Consider the following 20810-nt stretch of genomic DNA (forward strand, 5'->3'; position numbering starts at 1 on the left):
CACTCTGTTAGGGGCGCCATGGCCTCAAAAGCATCAGCAGCCGGATGCCGCTTGGAAGACATTCTGAAGGCTGCAGATTGGTCTACGGAATCCACCTTCAGGAATTTTTACTTTAGACCGATACAACATTTTTCAGATAAAGTTATAGCTCAGCTTTAAAAAAGCATAATAGGAGCCTCCGTGTCTTTAATAAAATTCCTAGATTTTACTAGTAGCATGACGTAGCATGATTTTATTAATGACACGGAGGCGAGTATTATTCCCTCCCTCCCTCCCTGGGTTGGAAGTAGTGGTATGTTTTCTTTTACAACCTGTTACTCTAGACTGACTCACGACTTACCCTCATACTTTTAGGATGGGTCTTCCTGGCCCAAGTTTATTACGTTATGCTTAACCTATTTGACGTTGTTTTCCTGTGGACGCTGTGACGCCTTTCATTTCAGGCATAGTTGACATTAGCTTAATTTGATCATAACCGTTGCATATCTAATTTTATGTCTATTTGATATGACATTTATTTTCCTTTTCAGAAGTAAAGGTTACTAGAAATACTAGAATATGTTACACCCAGTTGTCAGTTGAGATTTTACCATATTTCTCCTCTCCTTTTTAGCATGATTCCACAAACCAATGGAACTAACAGGAGCTTCAAGGTTGACTCCGCATTTCCCTAGGAAGATATGTTCAACTTCCCAAGATTACAGTTCAAGTTCAAAGTTCTGGTTCGGTTTACTGGTCTTCGGATCGCTACGGAAAGAGGAAGAGGAAGAGAGTGCTACACCTTATATACTGGAAGGGGGAGGTTCCCTTATGTAGCACTGGGGAATATGTTGAATATGTATATATGTTAATGATATGTTTTTCTCTTTTCACTCATTTCTCTCTTCGCTGCTGAGGGAAAATTAAAGAAAGAGAAGCATAATACTCGCCTCCGTGTCATTAATAAAATCATGACTTTACGTCATGCTACTAGTAAAATCTAGGAATTTGATGTTGTAAATTTCTAAATAAGTTATCATAATTCAATTGAATCACACTAGTAGTGTCAAGAGAAATCTTTATCCCCAAGTAATCAATCTCATCCTTAGCCCAAACTAAATGGAACTGTTTAGATACCATATATACTCGAGTATAAGCCGAGTTTTTCAGCCCATTTTTTGGGCTGAAAAACCCCAACTCGGCTTATACTCGAGTCAGAGTCTGTATTATGGCAATTTGCATTGCCATAATACAGACTGGGGGGAGAGGGGGGCTGGCAGAGCTGTAACTTACCTGTCCTGCAGCTCCTGTCAGCTCTCTCCTCCTCTGCGCCGTCCGGTCAGCACCTCGGTCAGCTCCCAGTGTAAGTCTCGCGAGAGCCGCGGCTCTCGCGAGATTTACACTGGGAGCTGACAGAAGAGCAGAACGGACGGCGCAGAGGAGGAGAGAGCTGACAGAAGCTGCAGGACAGGTAAGTTACAGCTCTGCCAGCCCCCCTCTCCCCCCCACTGAACTACCACTGGACCACCAGGGAAGGAGAGCCCCCCTCCCTGCCATATATCAAGCAGGGAGGGGGGACGAAAAAAAAAAAAAATATAAATAAAATAAGAAATAATAATAAAAAAATAATAATAATAATAAAAAAAGTAATAATGACAAAAAAAGGGGTATAAGGACCACTATGGGAGGGGGGGGGGGGTATAAGGACCACTATGGGAGGGAGGGGGTGGGTTAAGGACCACTATGGGAGGGAGGGGGGTATAAGGACCGCTATGGGAGGGAGGGGGGGTATAAGGACCACTATGGGAGGGAGGGGGGGGATAAGGACCACTATGGGAGGGAGGGGGGGGGATAAGGACCACTATGGGAGGGAGGGGGGTATAAGGACCACTATGGGAGGGAGGGGGGGGATAAGGACCACTATGGGAGGGAGGGGGGGATAAGGACCACTATTGGAGGGAGGGGGGTATAAGGACCACTATGGGAGGGAGGGGGGGTATAAGGACCACTATGGGAGGGGGTGGGATAAGGACCACTATGGGAGGGAGGGGGGTATAAGGACCACTATGGGAGGGGGGGGGGTATATGGACCACTATGGGAGGGATGGGGGGGATAAGGAACACTATGGGAGGGAGAAGGGGGATAAGGACCACTATGAGAGGGAGGGGATGGGATAAGGACCACTATGGGAGGGGAGGGGGAAGTAAGGACCACTATGGGAGGGGAGGGGGAAGTAAGGACCACTAGGGGAGGGGTGAGTCAGGACCACTGGGGGGGAGTGAAGGAACACGGGGGTGGGGAGGTAAGGACCACTGAGGGAGGAGGAGGGGAAGTCAGGACATATGGGGGGGGAGGGGGCGGCAAAAAATGTTTTGCCTACGGCGGCAAATATCCTTGCACCGGCCCTGCACACACTGCATTCACACACTGCATTCATACACACACACACTGCATTCATGCACACACACACACTGCATTCATGCACACACACACTGCACTCATACACACACGCTGCACTCATACACACACACATACGCACACACTGCATTCATTATACACACACTGTAAATAAATATTCAATTAATATATTTTTTTAGGATCTAATTTTATTTAGAAATTTACCAGTAGCTGCTGCATTTCCCACCCTAGTCTTATACTCGAGTCAATAAGTTTTCCCAGTTTTTTGGGATAAAATTAGGGGCCTCGGCTTATATTCGGGTCGGCTTATACTCGAGTATATACGGTATTATGTCTTTTTCAGCATCACTTAACATGTAAGATAGAATTTGAGATTTTTTCATATTAATTTTATAGTTAGAAAAAGAACTATATGTTGCTATATCTCCTAACAGATTTACGATTGATAACTGTGGGTCAACTAAAGTGAGGATAATATCATCTGCAAATAAAGTTATTTTCACATCTCTATCTCGCATTTCTACTCCTTTTATATTAATGTTTTGCCTAATCAAGGCAGCCAGAGGTTCAATTGACAATATATATAATAGAGGGGCCAAAGGACAGCCTTGCCTAGTACCATTATTAATTTCAAAGATATCTGAGTCAAAAAAAGGATTACTAATTTTTGCTGAGGCGTTCTTATATAGTGTCATAGTCTTACTCCTAAATTGGCCCACCATGCCGAATTGACCCATGACAGAGTCAAGGAACCTCCAATTGACCCTGTCAAAGGCCTTTTCGGCATCGAGGGCCATAACCACCGAACCCAATCTATTTTCGTTTATTCTATGTATTAGGTTGAAAATCCTACGAGTATTGTCAGTAGTACTTCTTCCCTTTACAAAACCCGACTGGTCCACTCCAATCAATTGATTTATAGTATCTTTAAGTCAATTAGACAGTATACTAGAGAAGATTTTTATATCTGTATTAATCAACTAGATCGGTCTATAATTTGTAATTAGAGTAGAGTCCTTGTCGGGCTTTGGAATAGGTATAATTGATGCTATCATCATCTCTTTAGGGAAGGGAGAGTCTATGGATACTTTTGTAAACATTTCTAACAGAATAGAAGAGATAGAAGTAAGGAAAGTTTTGTAGAATATTGCCGGAAACCCATCCGGGCCAGGCGCTTTATTACGTTTTAAGTTATTTATTGCCTCAGTAATTTCCGCTGGTAGAAATGGAGCATTACGTTTTTCTAGATTTGAGGTTTTTATTCTAGGGAGTTTGAGACTACTTAAAAAGTTGTCAATTTCTAAATCAGTAGCTTTTACTTTATCCAAATTATAAAAAGAACTATATTAATCCACAAATGCCTTAGCAATATCATTTGGTGAAATTAAGTGGGAAACTCCTGAAATTATTTTTTTTATAGATTTATCTTTATTATAATTTTTAAGTTTATTTGAAAGGTCTCTATTTGTTTTATTACTATCGTGATACCATCTTTGTTTAAGAAACGTAAGGTTCTTATTTACTAATTCATATATTTTATCTTTGATAGATAGTTTCAATTTATTTATTTCTTCAATTAGTTCTTTAGTTCTTGATTTTTTATTTAAATATTCTTTCTCAGCCAATTTAATTCTTAATTCTTGAAGAGTATCTCCCTTCTTTCTTTTGAGTTCAGAACCATATTTAATTAATAGACCTCTAATAAAACTTTTCAGAGTACACCACACCATAGGAGCCGAGACTTCTCCGTTGTTATTAATATTTAGAAAGTTCTCGATTTCCATTGAAATAGATTCCCTAATATGGTCGATTTTCAATAAACTTTCATTAAGTCTCCACCTTGTCCTAGGTCTATAACTATCTTTAGATTTAATTTTCAAAAAGATAGGGGCATGGAGGCGGAGCCTAACCTTCAATGGAGTAAGACGTGTGCTCCCCTAGCTCTCCTACCCCGGGCATACAATCAGCATCCATCAGCCTCCACGAAGGTGCATCTCACCCCCAAAACCGACTGAAGTCACACAGCAACCCCACCACTACACAACCAGATGGGGGGAACTAAAAAAAGAAAAGAATCCACGCCGTCAGTGGCCACAATGTTCCGCGCCAAAGAAGACAAACCGCCATCTTGGGCCCAGAGCCAGGCTGACACGGGCTCAGACTCCGACGAGAGCGGCCGAGAAACCTCAGACACATCTCCACTCACCAAAGATGATCTCCGGAAAATGCTCCGAGAAACATCGGCCGATATCAAGGCCTACACTACCGCGGCGCTTGAAAAGCAAATATCAGGCCTCAAAGAAGACATGGAGGCTCTGGCCTCCCGCACGGGCGCCACGGAACGCCTCATAAAAGAGACCCAGACTCAAACAGCCTCCCAAGGCAAAACAATTGAAAACCTGACGGACAGGGTACACTTTCTGGAAGATGGCCTGGAAGATTTAAACAACAGATCCCGCAGGCAAAATATCCGCATACGGGGCCTACCAGAAACAGTCTTACCAGACGCAATACTGCCGACCGTTACTGCAGTATTTCACTCCCTATTACCGGACACCCCAGAGCAGGACATCTACATTGAGCGGGCACACCGGGCGCTAAGGCCACCGATGTTCAACACAAACATCCCCAGAGATATAATCGTGAAGCTCCTACACTTCCCGATAAAAGAAAAACTCATGAATGCGGCCAGAAGTCACCCACCTCTATACCAAGGTCAACAGCTACACTTTTATCAAGACTTGGCACCATCCACATTGCGGAAACGCCAAGAACTGAAACCCCTCACCACCGCACTACTAGAAACTGGATGGCGCTACATGTGGGGGCACCCCTTTAGACTGACCGTAAAGAAAGGAGAACAAACCTTCACCCTCCATCAGGTCACGGACATGCAAGACTTCGCAGCACATCTGGGAATCCCCCTGCGATACCCCCCAACGGACCCCATCCGCCCTACCCCTGGAGATAACAGCCGTAAAGACAGACCCCGCACTACCGCGAACCGCATGCAAGCAAGGCGCAATCCGACACCGGCCTCACAGGACTCTACCCAAACGGACACTTGAACGACTCCACAAGCAGCCGCCAGTACTACCCTGGCAGACCCAATCAAGGCGGACAGACCCACTCCGCGAACACGGTCCAAGGACACTGTACCTCTGGTAGTATATTCTACGACAGGTTACACCCCAGTTCATGTTTTTGATTGTTATTATGGTTTATCACAAATGTTGTAGTTAACCGCCAGACCTTGGCACCCTAGGGCTCTATACCCGCTCCCCACAAGGCCCAGACCTGCCAGACCCAAACGCACAGTAAAACTCACAAGCGCAGGGGGCAAAGTATAAATCCCACAAACCCCAAACCCTGACCGGGAAGAGAGGAGGCCTCCCAACCGCACTAACCACTCGCCCCGGGTCATAACAGGCCGCGAGGCTAAGTAAAAGACTTCCCCGGTCTCCTTAAGCCCAATTTCAGCAACCCAACCCCTGCGCAACCCGACCCAGCACCACGAATAACGAAGCACATTAAGGCCACACACCGGTGCCACCGGACGGTCTCTCCTCCCCACTCCCAGCACTTAAAGCAGAGGGCTGAGGGCCCCCCCGGTCCCCTAAAGACCAACTCTAGCAGACCGACCCATACGCAACCCAACCCGGTACACTAAGAATCGAGGCACACCAAGACCACAAACCGGAGTCAATGGCCAGCTCCTCTCCCTCAGCCCCTGCCACCCTTCTCCCTCTTTATCTCCCTCTAGCAATAAGCGGGTTTTGAGGGGGGGGGGGGGGGGATGGGGGGGGGAAAGTACATACGATAGAGGCCCACAGAATTTGCAAGGCCTCCTAACCGGATCGAACCGATCTGACACGATCACAGAGCACCTAAGGGGAATCGCAGGTTCCCACACGCGGAGGCTACTCCAAAAAACGTTATGTCTGTTTTGTAAAATTTGTCTCACCCTGAAGCAATTCTTATGTATATATTTATGTTCGCAAAAGTACAGCATAATCTACTGTTTATAATATGTACCATATATATAGAACTGTTTTGAGTTACTCTGCACATGGGGGCAAAACCAGTTAGCTATATACAGCACCCCACCGGATGACACACCACCTATTACCCCTCAGACAACATGACACCGCTCCGCCTATGCTTACACATCTAACCCCCTGAAATCAACAAGCATCCCACCAACCCCATAGGGACAATACATCCTGACTAACAGACGATTAGAGACATGCAACCAAGACTGTACACCCCGCCCCCACACGCACCCCTGTCCCTCAGCAAAACCACACCAAACTCCCGAACCGTTGAGATGAGACCGCAAGCCTTACCTGAGCAACCAAGACCGCCCACTCAATGATAAGCAAACAATTACATACCTTGCACCCACTGGAACCCGCAAGCATTCAGATCCATGCACTACAACCACCATATCACCAAACAAACATCAACCCCTACATCACCTCCCCAAGACACCACGATAAGCACACGCAACCAAGGAACCACACTTACACCCAACTGGGGACAGAACAGCACACACCATAAACACGAAAAACACCCTCACAGCCTCACTACCCACTAGACGAACATCAGCCACCCACAATTCAATAACACACACACCGAACAGCTGAACCCCCAACATACCCACGCTCACGCAAAACAAGACAAAACACTGGAACACTAGACACCCCCACTTAAACCACCTTACTCGAGATGCACCACCGGAGCCAACACAAAAAACCCGGGGACAGAGAGGGAGAGGCGAAGCACCGACCCACCTCCTACCTCAAAACCCCAACCAACCGTACACCACCAGAACCACCCGACCACTGAGTCACTACAAGCACACCCGAACCCTCCATAGCACACAACCAACAATTACCCACCCGCGCAAACCCAACCGCCCACACGACGCCTGGCAACCCGATAGTAAGACCAGGATCCAACAAACCCCCTAGTCTCAGTCCCACCCGGGACACCCGACACCCACACACCCCCCCCCCCCAAAACCGCCACCCCTCACCAATTCCCCCCCGAACTCTCGCCCCCCCCCAGTTTACCAAGGACCACGCACGCACCCATAACACAAACAACTGAAACCAGACAAAACACACAACAAACACAACGCAGCAACTCCCAGCATGCCAGCCACACTGACCTGCCTATCTATAAATTGCAAAGGGCTAAACAACCCGGCCAAACGACACCAACTTATGAGATGGGCAAACAGATCTAAGGCGGACGTCCTCCTCCTCCAGGAGACGCACTACACCGAAGCCAAACAGTTCCCTCTCCTAAGCCGACATTACCGAATCAATCATTTCGCCAGCTCCCCTCACGACAAACATAACGGAGTAGCTATCGTCATACGAAAATCGTGCCCACTCGCCATCCAACGCACAATAGCAGACCCACAAGGCCGATACCTCACAGTCACAGGCAAAATAGGCACACACTCGTACGCCTTCACCTCCGTATATGCCCCAAACGTACCCTCTAGCACATTCTGGCAAACGTTACAAGCGCACTTAGCCCTTTTTCCTTCCCACCACTCCATACTTGGAGGGGACTTCAACGCCACCCCATCACCCTCAGTAGACAGACACCGCACGCGCACGCACACCCAACACAAACAACCAACGTCCAAAGCCGACAAACTGCTCTCTTCTTTCATCTCACGCACCCACCTACTAGACGCCTGGAGATCGCAACACCCGACATCCCTGGACTACACCTTCTTTTCACACCCACACCACTCATACTCCCGTATCGATCTCTTCCTCATCTCCCCAGCACTAGCACCGCAAGTCCACACCACATCCATAGGCCCCATTACATGGTCTGACCACGCAGAAATAACGCTCACAATCAACCTGCCATGCACAGTCAGACCATGGTCTTGGAGACTAAATCCCCACCTGCTACACAACCCACGAATCAGACAAGAAGTAGACAGAGCCCTCGCAGAATATTTTCAATTAAACACAGACGCGGAAGGGACACTTTGGGCAGCCCACAAGGCAGTAATCAGGGGAGTCCTAATAAACCAGGCGACTATCCACAAAAAACAACAGATTGCACATCTAGAAAGCGCACTCAAAACCCTCAGAACCCTCGAAGCAAAACACAAAATCGACCCAACGCAGGAGCTAACCGAACAAATTAAAAAATGCCAAACAGACATCAAAACACATATGGCAAAAGACTCCACAAAAGCCCTGCTATGGTCAAAGCAACTCTTTTACGATAAAGCCAACAAAGCCGACACCCTACTCGCACGAAAACTCAAACAGAGAACCGAAAACAAACAGATACACAAGATACGCACCCCGGACGGGTCAGTCACAGAGGCCCCAAACGAGATCGCCAGCGTCTTCCAAAAATACTACGAGGCTCTATACGACCACTCACCGGCAGCACGCCACAACCCAACACCTATCGAAACACTCACAGAACGCTACCTCAACCACGTAACATTACCCACCCTTAATGGAGAAACAGCACAATCGCTGGCCAACCCCATATTAACAGTTGAAATTGCAAGAGCCATAAAAGCCCTGAAACCCAACAAGAGCCCGGGCCCGGACGGATTCACCGGGCTCTACTACAAAACGTACGCCCCCACCCTGATCCCACACCTATGCAACCTGTACAATGCTATATTAAACGGCGACCCCCTACCAAAAGACATGCTACAAGCCAACATCTGCCTCCTCCCAAAACCCAACAAATCTCACTTGGAACCAGGACACTACCGACCGATCTCCCTCCTCAACGTTGACATAAAACTGTTTACCAAAATCCTCGCCGACCGACTGAACCCCCTCATACCCAAACTAATACATCCAGACCAAGTAGGCTTCATACCGGCACGACAGGCCAGCGACAATACGAGACGGACGTACGACCTCATATGGACGGCACAGACTAGACACATACCGACCCTCTTTCTATCACTTGACGCAGAAAAAGCCTTTGACAGACTGCTATGGCCCTTCCTATTCGCTACCCTACTCAAATTCGGATTCCCACAAACATTCATAACCGCTCTACAAGTATTATACGCCACCCCGCAAGCCCATCTCCTACTACCATTGACACACCCCCCTTCCTTCACAATATATAACGGCACACGTCAGGGATGCCCCCTATCCCCACTCCTCTTCGCGCTCTCCCTAGAACCACTCCTACAATCACTCAGATCAGACGAAAGCATACAAGGACTGAAAATCCGCGAGGAGGAATATAAAACAGCTGCATATGCAGATGACCTACTCATTACAATAACAGAACCAACAACGTCCCTCCCACCACTTCTTCAAGCCCTAGAGACCTACGCTAAAGTATCTGGATACAAACTAAACATCGACAAGACCGAGGTCCTGGCCATCCATATAGACACCCCCACTAAAACAGCCATACGCCTGACTCACCCCTTTGACTTCACACCCACATACATCAAATACCTAGGTATTGCTATACCAACGGACCTCTCCCGCTGCTATGAACTAAACTACACCCCCACGATCCAAAAAATCAAACAAGACATAGACAAATGGCAAAACATGCCGATATCATGGCTGGGCAGGCTAACATCGATTAAGATGAACGTCCTACCAAGACTTTTATACTTATTCCAAACTCTACCAATCCCGATCAATCACGCAGATTTTAAACAACTACAAACCACCATCGATAAATTCATCTGGGCCAACAGACGTACCAGGATTAAAAGACAGACCCTATACGTCCCCAACAAAGCAGGGGGTCTAGGCCTCCCACATCTCATCCATTACTACCAGGCAGCCCAGCTAACACAAGCACAACACTGGCACGTCCCCAGCGGTACCAAGAGATGGGTAGACTTAGAGCACGATATCTTTGGTAGAGACTTCCCCTCACTGTATATTTGGCTCCCCAGAACAGCCAGGCCCCACCTACCCCAAACATCACCTGTAATCCTCAACACAATCAAAATATGGGACAAAGTAACCCCAAAAAGCGGCTTGACTTCACAACCCTCACCACTGACGCCGATACTTCGCAACACACACTTCCCACCCGGCATGACACCGAAAGACTTCGCCCGCTTCGAAGAAAACGACCTCACACGACTACACCACTTCTACAGAAACCGAAAACCGATACCATTTGCAGAACTTCCACAAACCATACCATTCCGCACCTTCGACATGTTCCGCCACCTACAACTCAGAAACTTCCTAGAAACACCAACAATTACACAGGCCGGCACAAAACCACTCACGCCCTTTGAGAAACACTGCCTACAAAACCCAACGCACAAAGGACAAATCTCCCAGCTATATACCCACATAATCCAAAACGTTAAGGACGGCGCACTCACATACGTGTCGGCTTGGGAGAGGGATATAGGGCAGGCCGAGGACCCATCAGACTGGGCAAACATATGGGAAGCCACAGCCTCCATATCCATATGTGTAAACCACAAGGAACAAGCGTACAAGACGTTATTGAGATGGTACGTCACCCCTTTAAAACTTAAACAGATGGGCAGGTCAAACACTGACCTATGCTGGAAAGGCTGCGGACACAGAGGCACTTACATACACATGTGGTGGGATTGTGTCCATACCACACAAGTATGGAACCAAATAGAAATAATGGTCTCACAGATCCTCCACACAGACATCCCACATGACCCATGGATATGGCTCCTATCCAAACCCATGGCCAACACACCAAGGTCCCACAACAAACTGATAGCCAAAATCGCGCTCGCCACCAGAAGAGCCATCGCCGAAAAATGGGGTAGCCCAGACACACCCACACTGGACACAGTGAAGAGAAAAATAAAAGACACAATTAAAATGGACGAATTGTCCGCACTGATCCACGACACAACTAAAAATTTCAAAAAAATTTGGGACCCATGGTTCTATGCATTCCCATTAACGACCTAGCCAACAACCAACACTAACATAACACAACACCTCACAAACCCAATAACCACACACACCCTAAGACCATAACCCTAGCCCCCCCATCCCCCCCCCTGAACCTGAAGACCATCCACACACCCCCCCATACCCCCCCCCACACTCCCTCACAGTCCAAGCCGCTACACGGACCGAAACCAAATGCCAACCCAAGGATAAAGGTCCCACATAACTAGGAGACAGCTCCACATTGGACACCTAGGGCACACACGAACACCTACCAATGCTCAACTGCACACCGACACACTAGAGATTCGCACTCCACACCACACTACATACAACACCAAAAAGTCACCCGACCTGCACTCAGACCGACGTCCAACGACAGCCAACGAACTACTCAAAGCACGAAGAACATCTGACATAGACCAGAACGACACGAATAATCACCCACCCCGACCCCCCCCTCACACGAGGGGAGCCCGAACCCCAACGAACCGACCCGACCGCCTCTATAAGCAAACACGAGGGGCACAATAAAACCCCCAGGAAACCATAACATAAACTGAACCCCTCAGTCTCAAACAAGCTACCCAGACCACTAGAACAAGTCACACTACAAGAGACTTGAATACTCACTGGGACAAAATTGCCAACCACGAACAAAGCAGAGCTACTGTCCACATTTATAAATCAACGAAATGCCTATATGTAAACACACTGTATAGCATATACTTCTCCTTAACCAACCTCTTACCCCCCCGCTTCCATTCTGTACCCTTGAAACCCTATCAAAATCCACAAAGTTGGTAAAAATGTACACCGAAATGATATATTGGTTTGCTTTGTTCGCATACTGTTAAAAATACTCGTTTGTTATGTGCAATGTGTATTTTAAACCTTGAACCCCCCATTTTCTTTTCTGTACCCTCACCCCATAAAACGAAAAATCTTCCAAAATAAAGAATTTATAAAAAAAAAAAAGATAGGGGCATGATCCGATAATATTATAGAACCAATATTTGCTTTAACAATTGAATCAAGGAAACCTGCTTTTACAAAAAACATGTCAATACGTGAATATGTCTGGTGGACAACTCTAAGTGTACTTTTATATTAATATATGTATATATTAATAAAAAATACACTTAGTATGATGTTATATATAAGATATATATACATATTATATATAAATATAACATATATATATATATCTCATATATACATATATATTTTTTTTCATTTATTAACTTTTTACAATTTTTTTTTAATTTTGTATTTTTGCAGTGCATAAGATTGTAACAGACAAGCTTGAGGTAACCCAACGGCAGTCCCCAGGCATGGCATCATGAAGACATGCACACTTTTATAAGAGAGACAGAAATAATACAAAAGGGATGAAAACAGAGAGACAAAAGACATGTGTTAACGTTTAACAGAAGAGACTTCTAAGCGAGGCAGCCACATTTGTATGAGGGTGGTCATTTTATTAAGCTAGAGATGCCTGAACAGATTGTTGTAAAACACGATAAGTCAGGCTGGATATTCATGTGTATACTACGGTGGCTTGTAGAAGCAAAAACCTGTGTTGCAAGCTAAATATGTGAGGGTGCTTTATAAATGCATAAACTTGTGATAGAGATCCAGGCTCAAGAATCCACGGGTTCAACTTCTTAGTGTGCGTTTGCATATGGTATAAGATGTGCCCTGCCACCCCAAGACAAGTGTGGTGGTGGGTGCGTCGAGTGTGAATGCGTCCGTCAGATCTGGTGTGTGCATTGTGCGAGCGTCTGCATTATGTAGTATCTGACCGGTTAACAAAAAGGTTATGGGTTGGCCAGGGCTCGAGTCCTGCAGGAACGCATGGGAACGGCGTTCCTGCACTTTTTCCAAAGCAGGAACGCCGTCCCCGTTCCCAGTCCTGCAGGACCTGCCCTGCTACCTGCACACAGGGGCCATCACACGCTGTGTTCCCTCTCCGGCTCTAACTCTCGCGAGACCACGGGTTACCATTGCAACGCTCCGCACAGGCGAGTCTCGCGAGTTAGAGCTGGAGAGGGAACACAGCGTGTGATGGCCCCTGTGTGCAGCGGCTGCTTCCCTCCACCAGGCGATCTCCCCCTTCCCTGACAAGGTAAGAAGCAGGGAGGGGGGGGGATAATAACATTCTTCCTGGTGCTGTGGGCGGCCTCGGCAGATGGCTGGCTGGCTGCTCTGAGTCTCAGACTCAGTGACTGATGCAGCAGTTAAGCTGGGGCCGGTATGCTGTCTGACTGGGGCGTGTGGTGCAGGTAGTGGGGGTGGAGCCCAGGGGGGGAACGTGGAGGTGGTAAGGCAGCCAGGAAGGAACCTTCTCCTCCTGCTCCGCAGGAAATCAGATCTCCCTCACTGCCTCTCCAGCAGGCAGCAGCCCTTCAGCACTGCCACTGTCTGACAGCAGGAAGTAGCAGACACTGAGTGTTGCTGTGCATCGTGCAGAGCAGAGTCCCCCCAGTCAGGCCAGGTCCAGATCATTGTGTCTCCCCTCTTTGACCCAAGGTAAGCCAAAGTGAGGGGGACAACAAATAGGAAGGTGTATTGTTGTTGTTTTTTGGTTTTTTTTTTGCATTGCATTGTTGTAGTATTTTAAAGTCCTTAATCCCCACCACAGTGAGTCCCTTGGCAATCCTGTGTGCTGCCCATCCCCCTTTGTGCATCCTTTCCTCCTGTTTGAACCCCTTTACCCCCTCTGTGATTCCCCCTTTCCCCCTTCTGTGCAGTTCATTCCCCCCTTTGTGCAGCCCCCTTTCCCCACTTTGTGCAGCCCCCTTCCCCCTCTCTGTGCAGCCCTCTCCCCCTTGTATGAATCCCCATTTTTCCCTCTGTGCAGTTAATTTCCCCCTCTCCCCCCTCTGTGCAGTTAATTCCCCTTTGTGTGAATCTCCCTTTCCCCCCTTTGTGCAGCCCCCTCTTCCTCTCTGTGTGCAGCCCCCTTTCCCTCTCTGTGTGCAGCCCCCACCCCCAGTGTGAATTCCCCTTCCCCCTCTGTGCAGTTCATTCCCCCTTCTCTGTGCAGCCCCCTTGCCCTCTGTGTGCAGCCCTCGAGTGTGTGTGTTAGTGTGTGTGTCTGTTACTGAGTGTGTTAGTTTGTGTGTGTCTGCTAGTGAGTGTCAGTGAGAGTGAGCCTCTCAGCTCCGAATGCGCATGCGCAGCAATGCCGGGAACGCATTCAAACTGCCCATAGGAAAGCATTACTCAATGCTTTCCTATGGACGTCCAGCGTCTTCTCACTGTGATTTTTCACAGTGAGAATCGCGGAAGCGCCTCTAGCGGCTGTCAGTGAGACAGCTACTAGAGGCTGGATTAACCCTTAGTGAAACATAGCAGTTTCTCTGAAACTGCTATGTTTTCAGCTGCAGGGTTAAAACTAGAGGGAACTGGCACCCAGACCACTTCATTGAGCTGAAGTGATCAGAGTGCCTATAGTGGTCCTTTAAGTCTATGTGTATCTGCATGCACTGGCGTACATCACGCGGTCACAGGGGTCGCACCATGTGTTGCAGCCCAGGCCCGTGCAGAGTAAGCATGTGTGTGTGTGTGTGGGGGGGTCCACAGATCAATTTTCGCACCGGGGCCCCATGGATCGTGTGTACGCCACTGCACACACATCATCCCGCACTCACACATCATCCAGCACACACACACACACAGATCATCCAGCGCACACACACACACACACACAGATCATCCAGCGCACACACACACACGCACAGATCATCCAGCGCACACACACACACATCATCCAGCGCACACACACATCATCCAGCGCACACACACACACACACCCACATCATCCAGCACACACACACATCATCCAGCACACACGCACGCACGCACATCTTCCAGCACACACACACACACTTCATTCATTATACATACTCTGCACTCACTACAAACACACTACATTCACTACACACTACATACACTGCATTCATTATACACACCCTGCACTCACTACAAACACACTACATTTATTATACACACTGCACTCACTACAAACACAGTACATTTATTATACACACTGCACTCACTACAAACACACTACATTCATTATACACACTCTGCACTCACTACAAACACACTACATTTATTATACACACTGCACTCACTACAAACACACTACAGTCATTATACACACTCGGCACTCACTACAAACACATTACATTCACTATACACACTCTGCACTCACTACAATCACACTACATTCACTATACACACTCGGAACTTACTTCAAACACACTACATTCATTATACACACTCTGAACTCACTACAAATACACTACATTAATTATACACACTGCACTCACTACACACACTGCATTCATTATACACACTATGCACTCACTACAAACAGACTACATTCATTATACATACTCTGCACTTACTACAAACACACTACATTCATTATACACACTCTGCACTCACTACAAACACACTGCATTCATTATACACACTCTGCACTCACTACAAACACACTACATTTATTATACACACTGCACTCACTACATTCATTATACACACTCTGCACTCACTACAAACACACTGCATTCATTATACACACTGCACTCACTAGACACACTACATTCATTATACACATTCTGCACTCACTACAAACACACTACATTTATTATACACACTTTGCACTCACTACATTTATTATACACACTCTGCACTCACTACAAACACACTGCATTCATTATACACACACTGCACTCACTACAAACACACTACATTCATTATACACACTCTGCACTCACTACAAACACACTACATTTATTATACACACTGCACTCACTACATTCATTATACACACTCTGCACTCACTACAAACACACTGCATTCATTATACACACTGCACTCACTAGACACACTACATAAATTATACACATTCTGCACTCGCTACAAACACACTACATTTATTATACACACTTTGCACTCACTACAAACACACTGCATTCATTATACACACTCTGCACTCACTACAGACACACTGCATTCATTATAAACACTCTGCACTCACTACAAACACACTACATTCAATATACACACTATGCACTCACTACAAACACACGGCATTCATTATACACACTCTGCACTCACTACAAACACACTACATTCATTATACACACTCTGCACTCACTACAAACACACATTCACTATACACACTCTGCAGTCACTACAAACACTAAATTCATTATACACATTCTGCACTCACTACAGACACTAAATTCATTATACACATTCTGCACTCACTACAAAAACACAACATTTATTATGCAGACTGCACTCACTACAAACACAGTACATTCATTACACACCCTGAACTGCACTATATGCATAGGAGTGTAATTTTTTTTTTTTAGGGGGGGGGGGGAGGGGGGGAATGGGAATCATGGGTGAGTTCCCACACTTTTTTCTCCAGGACTTGACCCCTGGGGTTGGCAAGCTGACATTATACTAGCTTCAGCCGAGCAGTTATGCTGTAACATATGAGCATACACAATCCCCAAGTACACCGTCGGCTGCTGAGTAGTATAGTTACCGATTTGGGTCAGTGTCTGCTTGTGGCACGCAGTTAGCTCCGATTTTCCGTCTCAGAAGCACGTCTGATCCGATCAAAGGTCAAGCTCCGCCCCCATTTTAAAACTTTTTTCACCAGCAGGGTGATTGCCTGACAGTTCAGGCAGTCCCCCTGCTGGTAGCACTATGGACGCCTATTGCGGCCATGTGACCGCTCTTTCAGACGGTCCCCCCAGTGAAGAAGAACACCGACGGCGGGGGAACGGCAGCGATTGAGTAAGTACATGGGAAAGGAGGGAGGGGGTTAATTCATTTCAAAAATGATTTAATTTATTTTTATCTTCACTGATCAGGTACGTCCGTGGTTTTTTGTCGGACGTACCTGATACGTCTGCGGTCAGGAAGGGGTTAAACATCTGTACATACTCTGATATAACCACCTATCCACGCAGAAAATTCCACATCTCTGTTATTCTTACTGTAAAATACCCTTTCATTTGCCTTAAACGTAATCTTCTTTCTTTTAGTCTAAAAGGCTTATGTACAGTCCTGATTATGAATAGATTTTTAGACAATGATTCATATGTGCCCCGAATCATGCTCTATTTAATGAGGGGTTGAATGTAAGTATTCTTATCAGTTATTATTTAGGCGCTGAAAATTGGTTCACCTAACCTCAGTATTCTAATGGAAGAAAATAAATATCCAGGCACATCTGAGGTTTCTTCTAAAAGACAGTCTTTTTATTTGATACAAGAAATTGGAGACAACGTTTATCAAATCTTGATCAAGATTGCATCAAATAAAGTAGAGAATTAAACAAGATTTGTTTTTAAATATCCTATTCTGAATTATAAAACCCTCTTGAGTTAGCTATAATTGTTTTATGCATGAGTTAAAGGACCACTATAGGCACCCAGACCACTTCAGCTTAATGAAGTAGTCTGGTTGCCTGGCCCAGCTAGGGTTAATCTTTTTTTTTTTTTTTTTTATAAACATAGCAGTTTCAAAGAAACTGCTATGTTTACACTGAGGGTTAATCCAGCCTCTTCTAGAGCCTCTAGTGGCTGTCTCTGACAGCCGCTAGAGGTGCTTGCGTGCTTCTCACTGTGAAAATCACAGTGAGAAGACGCCAGCGTCCATAGGAAAGCATTGAGAATGCTTTCCTATGAACTGGCTGAATGCGCGCGCGGCTCCTGCCACGCATGCGCATTCAGCCGATGACGTCGCTAGGAAGGAGGAGAGGAGGAGGAAAGCTCCCGCTGGAGAATGGTAAGATTTTAACCCCTTCCTCTCTCCAGAGCCCGGCTGGAGGGGAACCCTGAGGGTGGGGGCACCCTCAGGGCACTATAGTGCCAGGAAAACGAGTATGTTTTGTATGGGGATTTAATACTAGCATACTTTCTTTAAGGAACACAGTATGAAAATGATAACACTTATCCTGGAGGGGTTAACATAGCCATTTGAAAGTCTAAGGAGTATCCAACTTAGTAATTGTCTGTTACTCTAATATTATTAAACACGTCATCAAGTTTATACACAGCAATAGTGTAAATAGTAAACATAATAAGCAGCAGGGTTGTAAATTATGTCATTGTGTGAACCCATTAACAAAAATTTTCTACTCACTAATTTAACAAAGCCAGTGATAGCCAAACAGAGCATGCAATCTCTGAGCAGGTCAAATCTGCTTTAAACCTATAATACTGATTTAACAAGATATTCTCTCACCGAGCTAATAAATTCCATGTTTGAACTGGTAACAAAAGGGCATGTATGAATATTTATACTAGTAAGCATTTTCAGCATATCGAAAATTGGATTGTAACTCACAATTTAGGGTAGATAATGATATTTCCAGTGGCAGAAGTAATGTAAAGAGTACCCGGGTTCAGGAAATACATTTGTCTGTCAAAATCTGAGTATTAACCAAGTTACTGTATTGCAACAGTGTAATAGGTATGTATTTTAGATTATAACATGGATACAACTAACAAATGTAAATAGAAATAATGAATAGAGCTTGTTATCCTTTAGGTTTAGGACAATCTATTGCAAAAAAAAAAAAAAAAGAAACCTTATATAGTGAGAGCAAAAGAAGGAACAGACACTAAAATACACGTGGCCATGGCGGTAAAGAACCACCATTAAGATGTGTAAGTATCACTTTCACAGCTAAAGGAAGTTGCCCTGACTAAATGTTTAGAGAAGTGATCTGAACACCTCCCAACTCACAGGACGGTCTTCTGTATATAAAAGCTAATTCAACTCAAAATATATAAATCGAAAAATTAGAAGAGAGTTACTACTATTGCAGTAGGTGATAAGATAAACGATAAATTTTATATATAAGGAGACAGAACTAGCAGAGACCTGTGAAGACAGACTTTCAGGAATCCTGAAGTCACAATTATGGTCTGCTGGTTTTGACTCTGTAATTTAAAGGGTTAAATTACCCTAACTGAATGATAGCAATAGATTATAGATGAATCCTAAAAGGGTTAAGCTCCAGATGTTAAATCACTTAAAGACAAAACTAAGTAAACTGAGACTAAGAGACTTAAATTACATTCAGGGATACTGCCTTCGAAGAACGGCATCTGGGGCTGAATCTATAATTAAACTAGGGAATAAAGGGTAGAAAAGCCAACCCTCAATTATAGTCACTAGCCCATGATCCGATCACTTCTCTTAACAATTAGTCAGGGTAACTTGTCTTTAAATATTAATGTAGGGGTTTATGTATTTGTAGTGCAGTACATTTCAATGTACTTGTTTGTAGTGTTTGTGTTTAAACGCAGGGGTTCATTTGTATGTAGCATTGTCGCTTGGTTGCAGTGGTGTGCTTGTATGTAGTTTTGGTATTTGCATACAGGGGTGTGTTTGTATGTAATATTGGTGTTACAATAGGGCGCTGTCTCTGGGAGTGCAAGCTTCAAGTGATCAGCAGGAAGGAAGCACACAGCACTCCCTCCTACCAGTTACTCAATGTAGCGTTGCCGTGCAGAGCAGACCGCGGTACAGGAGCTTCTGTTTCCTGTACCTAACCAGTCTGATAGGAAGTGTTTACTGAGAGAGCACTTCCTGTCAGACCAGGTAAAGGAAACAGAAGCTCCAGTACCGCAGTCCGCTTCGCTCGGCTATATTACACAGGGAGATATGAGGCACACCAGGGAGGGGAGAGAGGAACAAAAGGGGGGAGGGGATAGGTCCACCAGGGGGAGGGAGGAACACTAAGGGGAGGGGGGTTGAGCAGAGACCACTAAGGGACAGGGAGGGGAGGGAAGCAGAAAACTAAGGGACATAGAGGGGAGAGGAACACTAAGGAACCATAAAGGGAGGGGAGAGGACGACTAAGGGATGGGGGGGGGGGGGGGGGGGGGGGGGGAGGGGGAGAGACCACTAAGGGACAGGGAGGGAAAAAGACCACTAAGGGACAAGGAGACCATTGAGGGACAGGGAGGAGACCAGACCACTAAGGGACAGGGTGGAGAGAGACCACTTAGGGATGGGGAGGGAAAAAGGAGACCACTAAGAGAAGGAAGGGGAGACCACTAAGGGACAAGGGCAGATTGGAAAAGATGACAAAGAAATGAGGGGGAACAGTTAAAGAGACACGTAGAGGGACCTTGTGGGGGAGAAATAGGCACACAGCGGGACCTGGTGGGGAGAGTGGCACACAGCGGGACATGAGAGGGGAGAAAGAGGGAGGGTTTGGCATCTGTGAAGAATCCAAAATGTTTTCCTTTGTGCTTTTGATGTACTTTGAAACACAGTTGCCTTTATAGTGCAAATATATGCTATAAACATATACACATACTGATCCAGAAATCCTCATAGGTGACCTAAAGGTAACTAGTACAGAAATAATTCACAAACAATCAGTATTGCTTTTGAAATTGCTAAACTAAAAACAGCTC

The sequence above is a fragment of the Pelobates fuscus genome, chromosome 3 (genome assembly GCF_036172605.1).
Source record: "Pelobates fuscus isolate aPelFus1 chromosome 3, aPelFus1.pri, whole genome shotgun sequence".
In the NCBI taxonomy this organism is placed as follows: Eukaryota; Metazoa; Chordata; class Amphibia; order Anura; family Pelobatidae; genus Pelobates; species Pelobates fuscus.